The following is an 11,325-nucleotide window of genomic DNA, read 5'->3' as shown; positions in this document are numbered from 1 at the left end:
GCAGTTAGCCAGCTGCGCAAAGGCTGCAGCCAATGGAAAAATGTGAAATGCGGAGCTGCTCCTGGAAGCCGAGGGTAAGGTTAGGCTGGCTGCAGCAGCAGCAGCCTCACTGCCGCCGCTGCTGCCTCCACTGCCTCCACTAAACTTCCAGCAGCAGACACGGATCTGTTTGGGCTTTTTTGGACACTGCAGTGGCCATTTTAGAAAAGAAGAGCATTTTAACTTTTGTGCCGGGCTCGTCCATGTGAATGTGGAGGGACTTTATGTGTGCCAGAGTGAGTGTATTTGTGTTGTCTAGACCGGATTATGGTGACAAAAACAGTACCGGACACCGACATCCAGACTAACTCAATGAACTCCGGCGCTGGGAGCTATACGTGGATTTAATACATATTGTGCGGACTCCTTTTCCTCCTCCGACTCTTTCCTTCCACACTCCGTTCCTCCCTCCTCCACCCCTTCCCTCCCTCCTTCCCCTAACCTCCTCCATCCCCATCCCTCTCTCCCCTCCCTCCCCTGCCTGCTAATTTTTTATGCATTTTTCTAAACTGTCATGGCGATTTTGTGTCCTTGGAAATAAAAAGCGCCAGTGTTTTTCGTGGTAACCAGATGGATGTCTCGCCGGTGAGAATCTGTGTCCAGTATCCGGAGCAGGTGAGCATTGTGCCGGGGAAGCTTTTTCAGTGTTCCTGAGAAGGAGTTTTAGCCGCTGTCCACACGTGTAAGAAGCGGAGGCTTGTTATAATGCATTTACAACAGCGATGCAGTGACATTACACAGCTAGCGGAGAGAGCTAGCACAGTAGCTATGACTGCTAACACATAATAGGACACGGTTTCTTCTGTTCAGTGTCCGTGTGTGCTGTGTGTGTCTTTTGTATTTATCCCAGGAAGCCGATGGCTCGGCAGGAACTTCTTTTTCCTCTTCTTCCTGCGGGCTTGCTCTCCTAACTTGTGGCGGTCCGGGGTCTGACAGCATTGAGGCTAGCTCTAAGCTAACCCCTGCTTATGCTATATGCTTTAGCTTTTTTAGCGTCTGTAAACATATATAGCCTTGACAGCCTGTGGTGTGCGTGCGTGTGTCATAAATACGTGTGTTGCCCTTTCACCACGGGCTTTCACCTGGCCAGGTATACTAGCCCAAGGCTAATGGTCTCCAAATGCTATGCAAACATACTACAGTGGGGCCATTAAAAGCTAATTATTTTAAAGTAAAAGTTAAACAATCGTTGGATGTTGACTCCACATCAATGATTCTATGACTTTTATTGTTACACAAAGGATGGAGAAGGATTTGGTGGCTTTGCTCTGAGAATGTTTTGTTATACATAGGTAAGGGTTGAGCAATATATTTTATTACAAAAGTTGGCAATTTAAACCATCTAAGTCAGGGGTGTCACCGGGGGCCACATCAGCAGTACAGTTCCTGTTGAAGGGCTGGTTTAAAATGGAACACTGTATAGATCAGGGGTCCCCAACTCCCGGTTCGCGGACCAGTACCAGTCCATAGGTCCTTTGGTACCAGCCCGCAGTGGGACACAGTGAAAAAATTCTAATTTTCTTCATTCAAAAATGTTTTTTTTTTCCATTTACTTTCTTTATTTGACTATAATCTGGCAATATTTTAAAATAAGTCATTCAGACTTTGATACAAACAGAATAGAGTCTGGTATAGATGTAGCTCCTCCATAACAGACTAATACTGTTTACTAATACTCAATTGATTATTATTTATTCAAGCTACAAATATTGTTCATTGCTGTGTAATAAAAAAAGACCTTTTAATTTTATAGGTTGATAAACTCTGCTGCATGGACTTTATTAAATGCTTTTTAAGATCCTGCGGGCCACACAGAATGGCTTGGAGGGCCGCATTTGGCCCCCAGGCCTTGAGTTTGACATGTATGATCTAAGTTATGCAGCAAATTTCCTTCCTTCCTTAATTATTAAAAAAAAAAAATAGTGCACTAAAGGTACATATTGCTTTGGTCATCAGCAGGGATCCTTCCCTATGTTTTCTTGTTCATTTTCTTCATTCCTTGGCAATTCATCAGCACGTTTCTGGCTTGAAATATTTCCCTGTAAAAGTCAACTGTAAGGATGCAGAGCTGCTGTAAAAACACCCCCTAAAAAGGAGAGGTGGGATAAAGATTAGCAGAAGAAGCTTACCCTAGCCAGTATTGTACTTTTTTATCAATGGTTGATGTTTTAAAAACTGGGTCAGTGTTTGGCACATGTTGTTGAAGGTACACTGTTCAATAGAATATTGAGATTCTTCTCCATATTTATCCTGTAGTGTCATAAGTATGCTGCATAACAGTGGTTGATGATGCCTCAGACAATGTGCATCTCATACATCAATAGGACAATCACTGGTGTCTGACTATGAATAAAAAGACTATTTCTATATTCATTCTCCTACTTAATCTATTAGGTAATCTAGTCTTCATCTTTAATATATAAAAATATTTTTTCAATATATATTCTATATATAATATACATACCTGTATATAACTACATATATTGAACTTTTTATTATCAGACTCTTCAAATCTCTTACCTCTTTGTAGCCTATGAGGTTTATCTGAGGCGTGATTAGTGCTAGTTGAAACTTTACCTCTTGTAATTTGGCTTTTCCCCTCAGGCAGTTGTTACTACCTATTTTACTGATATGACAATCTGTAATTTTTAGCTTACACTGCTGCTGCATTTTTATCATAACGTTTTGTTCTGTTTTGGTTTATATCAAGTGTTGGTGTCTCTTGCAAATGATAGGCAGAAGCAGAAGCCTTGGATGTTTGAAGGGTCCCACTGGAACACGTAGTACTACAGTAATTCACCCAATACTTTGTAGGTTTTGCTACTGCTGCAGTCTGCTGTTATCGGCATCAAAATAATTGCTATGGGTTATTAGGTGGTCTCAGAGGTGAATCATTGTGTGTGAAACTTAGCTAAAAAAAAAAAGCTTAAACTAAGCTTAAATAACAATCCATTGATGTCTTTACCTTAAAAAAGATAATGCAGATATATATAGTATAAACACACATGTATACAGTGGAACCATGTTTTTCTAACTGAATCCGTTCCTGAAGGCAGTTTGTGAACCAAAAAGTTTGAAAAACAGATTTGAACTCAGCCTAAAATAGCTTTTTCAGTAAGATGACCCATAAACTTATTTTCTGGGCTGCAAAATACGTTTTTGGAGCATATGTCTTTTAGTCATTACTAAAGATTGTTCCCTATCATCATGCTGTATTTCCTTTGTTTCTTCAACTAAGTATTAAATTAAATTGGCCAAACTAGTCCAATAATCTGCAGTAATTGGACAAAGCAGGTGCCCTACTGTCACATGTAGGGAATCGTTACAATGTCTGACATCATAATAAACTATTTATTTTCAGAACACGCAGACGTAACTAAAGGGATGTAGTATTATCAAACACAAAGTCACATCACTGTACTGTACTGTAGGTCTTTACAAATGAAATTCAGGTGTTGATATTTCACTGTTGAATAGAAGTGTTTAACCAACCAGAAAATTGAATTGTTGTCCAAGTTTGAGTACAGTCAGTGTAACCACAGTCTGTGCATTTCAATCCTACATATTTTAACAAAATATAAATATTGGCATTTTTTATCTCTAAGTAAAAGCATGTTGGAAATAATAACTCAATCTGTAAAGCAAACAAAAACAAACCTTTTGTAAAATCCTTTCTGCCAAACTGCCATTCTCCATGCAATGTTCCCATAGTGGCACAAATAAAGAAACTTAAAATTTGAATTAATTTGACCTGCTGTACCCCAATGATAGCTCTGGGTACTGTATGTGGGCTAGAAACCACTGCTTTAACAATGCAAAGAATGTCTGCAAATGATGTCTTATTTATTGACCATCCTGCCCAAAGATATTTGCAGTTTAAAATTGAGCAGTGGACCTTAACAGGTGAAATGATATTATGGCTATAACTATAACTGTAAAATTGGTTCTTCTTTGCTTCCAGACGTAATGTTGTACATCAGCTGCTGTACCACAGGTTGAAGTGTTCTACACGAGTCCAGTCTTTCTTTCATCCCCTCTTTTATTTTGTACTCTTGTAGGTTCCTCTTTCCAGACTGTTTTGCATGAGTGGTTAAAGAGGTTAGCATTGTTTTCAGTCTGTTGTTAGCACAAGTTGAGAGCAATTTGCAAAAATGTGTGGGTTTTTTTTTTCAAACAAGACTTACGTTTCGTGCAAAAACACAACCAGCTATTATGACAGATGTAGCACATCTGTCAGACGCACACTTCTTGTTTAGTCTTGGTTGATCTCCTGTTCAGAGTCTGTTGGCTGTAGCCTCCTCAGACTTCCATGGTTTCTGGTACTGCCTTCACATAATATACAATAAATAAATATTTCAAATGTTCATACTCAGTGCTTTGACTTAAGGTTTTTCATAAAGAGTATGCTGAAGTTACATTGTGTGTCTGTGTATGTGGGGGCTGGGTGACCAAAACCGAATTTTTGCAGGTCACCTTTTTAGTAGGGAGAATATGAAGAGCATAGAAGACAAGGCCCTGTTGCCTTGCACAGCTGTGCATGAGAGATTAAATGTTGATACTGTTGGCTGACAGCAAGGTAGAACAGTGGAGCACATTTCTATTGCACATTGCTTATGGATTTCTAATGCATCAGTGAATTGAATCTTGTGTTTAAGAACTCTTATTTTGTCAGGAGACCCTTTAGAAAAATGTATTGGTTCATTAAGAAACTGTGGATGGGGCTGCAGGATTGTTTGAGCAGAAACTACAGTATGGTGATCTAAGACAAGCACCAGAATACTCAATGTCTTATCAGCGGAGCACTCCGCTGGAAGCTCAGCATTAGAAAAAACTGTTACAAAGAGATGCTCCAAAGACTCAGATGTGGATTTCATGGCAAAAAGGCTGCGGCTTATATTCAGATTTTACAAACCAAGATTGCCAAAAAATTAAAAACTGTAATGGTACTTGAGTTGTTTTGTTTTTGTTGCAAATGCATGAAACATGCATTGTGTGAACAATCATTTACACTGCATACATCTGCATTTAAACAAAGAGCTGTGCATTGGATTCTTTTTCTGTACATTCCAGTGTTTGATGTGGATAATTAATCTTTAAACTCCCTGTATTTTATTTAGTAATCCGTTCTAGTTATACACAACAAAATAAACAGAACTCCGAAACATGTATAGAGTACAGAGTTAAAATCTCAGTGGAGTATAAGGCTTGAGTTCAGGTGTAAACACAAAATGTCAGTAAATATTTGAGATAAAAACGTTAATTTTTTTTGTTTTTTTTTAAATAATCTCCCAAATCCCAATGTATTTTTTTTCTCTGTTGCTTACTTTGTTTACATTAGAACCAGGGTGCTGGAATTTTATAAACTTTTCTCCATATGCTTTTGTACATACATTTGCTCTGGTCAATGCAGTAGTTCCCAAACCGTTACTGCAGCCTCTGCACACCTCTGTTTTGAAAATAGGACTGTGGTCAACCCCTCATCTCACCTCAAAGTCAACACATTTGTTCCTTTTAATCTCGGTACTATTGGACATTTGATAATCATAAAAAAATACTCATAAGGAAATTATTGCATCTGAATGGGTGTACTTGAATACAATATATGCTATGTTATCATCACATTAGAGGAAGTGTATATATCATCTAGCATAATTTGTTATCATCCCAGGGTTAGTGGGGGCTTTGGAGGTTTACATGTTACCTGGATGATAATGTTTGGGTTAGTCTGTAAAGTGGATAGGTCTTCCTACAACCAGGGGGACTGATCCATTTCTGAACTCTCTTGAACTTGTACTAGTGTCTGCTTCGGCAGTGTGTGATTATGTGCGATGGACAAGGTGCTGTAAATACATGCCCTGGTTGAGAGAAAATTATGAATGGGTGAATGATATAGGTTGTGAAGAGGACATTTTTAGTTTGGAGAGAGCCTTAATATTTTGACCTTCTCTTTTGTGTGTTGGCAGTTGTAGAAAGAAGAAGTCTCTTGAAACAGGAACAGCTTCAGACACCCTCAGGTCACTGCGAGGTTTTCTCTCCATGGCATTTTAGTCTAGTTGGCTGTATTACCTTCCTTTGGAGGTTTACTTTTAAATGCTGTAAATCTGACGGGTTTTATTCTATCAAAGGTTTTATTTCTGCAAATAATCAAATGAAAAACAACTACAAATACTACACAATAAAGGCTTCCAGATACAAAACCATAAAGTAGAAAATGATTACATTTTTTAAAATTAGAGTGACTAATTGGAGGGGGGTGCTCAGTGTTTGTTAGCCTGGTCCAAAAATGATTTCCAAAAATGTATAAATATGTCAACTAGTGATATCAGCACAAGAACTAATGAGGAATTTTTAGATAATTGCTTTCGTCATGTTATAATAAGTGACAGACACGCACAGAGCGAGACTGAAAACAGGAGTTCAGCTTCACAGCCGAGAATAGTTCACTTTAGAAAAAAAAACATTTATTAAACAAACCAATTAAAGACAATTACAGAAACGAAATGACTTTAAAAAATTCATTAATTTAAAAAAAGCATTTGGATGACAGAGCAGGGTTAACAGTGTGGTGTGGGCGTATCTGAAGAATGATGCATTTGTTGCACATGATGATTATTAGACTAAAACATATGACAATATGCAAATTCTGATATGTTCATATACTCAAAGCGGACCTAATGCAGACAAGATAGCTTACTGTTTTTAGGTGCTATGCCATGTTTGTATTCGAGCGGTGATGTGCAAACTGTTGCTTGTAAACTTTTCATTCAACTCTTTTTTCTCTCATCTATTTTTTGTAAAATATGGTAGGAGGTAGAGGACTCAATGTAAATGAAACTCTTTAAATTTAATAAATATTTAGCAAACCAGTGTTGTATGAGAGTTAATACATTAAAGTTCAGTTGTCTTTTTTGTTCAACCCTAGTTAAGTTTTAATCTGTGCAGTCGCACTGATGGTGGAAATGTATTTCAGAAAAATACTTGTGTGTTATATAGATTATAATGTTAATCTACGTATTCATGAGCACTTTGTTAATGACTCACAAAATAACTGGAGAAGATTTTGATAGGGCTGTCAATGTTTTCAATAATTGGAAATTATTGATTATTTTTCTACCAATATTTCCAACAGACCTAATGTGGTGTTAAGGAGTAGCTTGGTTAGTAGCTATTTTTTAATTATTATCACATTGACCGGAATGACTTGATTATTGCTCTTAAGAAACAGAATCATAAGGTAATTATTGATACACTACTGATGATGTCCCAAAAATCATGCCCTTCCAATGACTGTAAAATAACTCCTAATTCACTATAAACATAAACCTCATGGCAAAACCATCAAAACCACAATAGACAGTTTACCATCATGTCCTGTGTTTTATGAATCTACAAATTTCACAAAACCCCTTAATCAGTTCTCACAATCATTCATAGTTTCCAGTAGTGAGGCATTCAAATTTAGACAAATCTGAAATTTACTAAGCCATAAAAAAGTTCAGTTTATTTAAATTAGTATGTTCCACTCAACCCTGGGATGGCATTGCTGTAATTTGTGTCTTTGTCTGCCAATTTGCCATTATCCTAAGATGATATTAAATGTACTAAAGAGGTTACCTGACATGGAAGGCAGTTTTCCAAACAGTGAGAAAGCAGATCATTAATGTTACTTGACTATATGACAAACATGTGTCTCTTGTAACTGTCACTTCTTTGTTTTGTTTTTACATTTTTCACAGTTCCACAAAAATACCTTCCTTATCAAAAAAAAATATTTATGTCAGTCAGTTAAGTTTAAATCACATGTTCGTGAGTTTGGTTGTAGATGACACGCCAAATTGTCAGTTAATGTCATCTATTTGAAGATGGCATTATTTTCTTTGGCGTTTAGTCCCCTTTGCTCAGAAAGAAAATCTTCACCTTTACCTTTGCAAGAATTAGGATTCATGAGGTCTGGGTCGGAGGGGTGAAGGGGGGGATTATATTTCTCTTGTTTCTGTCAACAGTGTGTGTGTGTGTGTGTGTGTGTGTGTGTGCGTGCGTGCGTGCGTGTTTTCATAGTGTTTGAGTGCATTACCCACAGAGCCGCTGTTAGTCAGATTGTTCAGTCAGTATTCTGACAGTCAACTCAGGGATGAAGGTCGACTCCTAGTGTTTTGTCTGGTTATTTCTACCACATTAATGGTGTTGTAGCTGTATCTGAAGCAGAGCACACAGTGTATTTCGTCATCATTTGAGTTGTTGTAATCAAATCGTGCTGAAACCAGACTGTGAGTGAGAACTCCAAGTCTTTTCAACATCTGTAATGACTGTTGAAGTGGTATTGTGTGTACAGCTTAAGATTCAGCTTTAACATGAACATTTAGTGCCAGATGTTCTGAGTTTTCTGAACTATAATTCTGTCAGGATGGTGTTGTCTGAACATCACCAATGCTTTTTTAAAATCTTTACTGTATATGTAGTTTCTATGTGATATGAAAGCATCACTTGACATAAAAACATTTATACACAAAGTGAGCCTCTATCCATCCATTCATCCACCCACCCATATAATTGAATAATTATGACCATAATTATAATATTTAACTCCATTGGTGGACCATGAACTTTAATGTCCACATTTCTGAGCCAGTTCTGTGCCTTTTTGCACATGAGCACATGGCTTTCACCTGCAGGTCAGTGAACATGAAGACAGGACACAGCTGTGAAGGTGGCAGTGTTGAGTCAGGTCCAAACTTATACTCTTTGGTAATGTAATGAAAATAGAGATTGGTGGAAGAACCCAAGCATGTCTGCTGGTGCAGAGCAGAGTAACACAGGGGACAGTTTTATCCTCCATGTGTTAAAACAGTAAAACGGTGATTCCACAGAGCAGGTGCAAAATCAGAGGAGCAGCTGCTCTTCTGTAAAAGTGACCAGAGGAAATATGACCTCTGCTACAGCTTTCTAGGACAGGAGAACTTACTAGAAAGAGTCAGTGATGAAAAAAGGAGGAAACCACAACACAATAGCATCATCACCAGGTTGATCTGTAAAATAAGGATTTGTTTTAAGAATTAATATTCATTAATGTTTTTTTATCCTTCGTAGTTAAAATGATAAGTGAAAAACTATAAAACAAACCATCTGTTCTTCAGTATCTGCTGTCTGTTTCCTTGTGGTTTGGAGATATATATATATATATATATAACAAAGTATTTATACAGTAAATATATTTAAAGAGTTCACTATAATTTATATAATATAATTAATATTTAGCTAAAATTATTATACATTTTAATATTATTTGACTACTGCACGAGTAGTTTAACGTTTCTCATGGCTTTTTTGCATTTTACTTAGTGCTTTAAAACATTATGTGCATAATTTGTGCAACTTCTCCTTTTTCTGTGCCAGTCAGGTGTTGTATTTATGTTCTTCATTTTAATGGTTTAAACGGTGTACTTATATTGACAACATGTCCAAAAACGGAGACGGAGTTAATGTGTTGACTTTTAATTGATGATAGGTGTGAATGTGAGTGTGAATGGTTGCTTGTCTTTACATGTGACACAAAGCCGTCCAGGGTGTAAGCCCATCTTTGCACCTTCCTCAACCTGAGACCCTTAAAAGGATTAAGCAGAAGATGAAGAATGGATGACTAATGTATTGTGCAGAATATCAGACTTTTTTTTTGTTTTTATTTTGCTTTTTTATTTTAATTATATTTTAAAAAGCCACTTAGTCATGTGAGTAATTACTAAAGATGTTTGACTCAGAGTTCAGCTGCTTTTATAGCCTGGTCTGACCATGTAGTTGAGGAGAGACCAGAGGAGATTATTCAGTGGACAACAAAACAACATGGTATCACTGTTTGCTTTTACTAATGAGCCAGTTTAAATCCCAATAAAATGATGCCACATTGGGATTATCATTTTTCAGGGTTTGAATAACCTTTCACCTGGTTAGTTCAGCTTTAGTCACCGTATTTATCACTGATTTTTATTTTATGTGCAAAAGTAAAAATGTAATTTATTTACGAACATTTAATTGTACAGCCTTTTTGACTATACGTTTTTATGACACAGCTGTGGCTAAGGAAGTACAGTACATGAAGACAGGAAGTGGTCAACAAGACTAGAGAAGTACTATGGAAGCAAAAACCAGTTAGTTTTAACTATTTGTTATTTATTTTTGAGCAGTTTATTTTTGCTGCAGTTATACTGTTTGCTCCAAAGCATTTACAGTATGTTTGAAGCTGACGTATAATTGTAACATGTAACTTATTGATGCCTAGGGAATTTTGTGCAACCTGTTGTGCTGCTCTCCGACCTGTTCAGGACTCCCCTCCCCCAGGTCTTCTTCACCTGTTTTCTTACATAACACGGTTCAGAGCTGGAGTATGCAAGGTCCGTTCATTTATCACTTGACTTTTCTCCACCCTGCTCTGGTGGACTGTGGGTCCTTTAGCTTACAGTTTAATCATACTCCAGCTGACATATATATATTCCTTGAGTCTGAATTGGTCTCTCGACTTGTCCAGATACAAGTAGATGTTGGAATCTGATTTCTTTAAGAGCCCCAAGGGGGCTTCGACAGGAAGGTGTTGACCTTCTTTTATTGTCACTTGTTTGTTGAGTTCTGCTTGAAGCAGCAGAGTGTTTTGCTATCACACACACACACACACACACACACAAAGCCAGTGCTGACTGAACTAAGGTGTTGAATTTAAGAAGCAAAACTGTCACTAACGAACATCCACCGACTCAGGACAACAGTTAAAGAAAACAAACAAATGGTATTAAATCAATACCTGTGCTACTCACTGACATTTTCAACAGAAATGGTGGAGTTTTCCCATATGTTGATAAATTATTAGAGCACAGACTTTTATCCATTCATTTTAAATAATTACAGAGAAGTTAATGTGTTAAAACATCAATCACACCCTTCTCAGTTTTTTTTTTTCAAACTGTGTTGTGAGATTGTACTAACCTGTGAATGTAGTAGAAAAAATGAAAATGTATAGAAAATAGAGATGAAAGATGAACCTTTAAACTATTTTTTTGTGTAAAATGTTGGATAAAATTGCAATTCATTCATTAATTACAAGGCTTACATTCTACAGAATTTTCTGATCATGTCTAACCATCAAATTTATACATCTTGCCACCATTGTTCCCTAAAACATGATTCTAAGACCAGGAATATTAAAATCAGTGGTTCACGTTTGCGTATTGTTGCATATTTATGTTTTATTCAAGCTCTGCTGATGTGCTTCGTCTGATTGGTATGTGTTCTCTTTTGAAA

The 11,325-nt window shown here is 37.1% G+C and overlaps 1 protein-coding gene across 1 annotated transcript in view; it reads left to right on the top strand.

Moving 5' to 3' along the window:
- The first annotated feature begins 281 nt into the window (after nucleotides 1-281).
- The window catches only part of chd6 (chromodomain helicase DNA binding protein 6), a 43,868-nt gene continuing 32,824 nt past the window's right edge, over nucleotides 282-11,325 (top strand). Inside the window, 1 exon segment of the mRNA XM_025059910.1 lies at nucleotides 282-654. The gene's annotated coding sequence lies outside the window, so the exon portion shown is untranslated.

Source organism: Cynoglossus semilaevis, chromosome 11 (assembly GCF_000523025.1).
Source record: "Cynoglossus semilaevis isolate Cse_v1.0 chromosome 11, Cse_v1.0, whole genome shotgun sequence".
Taxonomy (NCBI): Eukaryota; Metazoa; Chordata; class Actinopteri; order Pleuronectiformes; family Cynoglossidae; genus Cynoglossus; species Cynoglossus semilaevis.
This window is presented reverse-complemented; position numbering and strand designations above follow the sequence as displayed.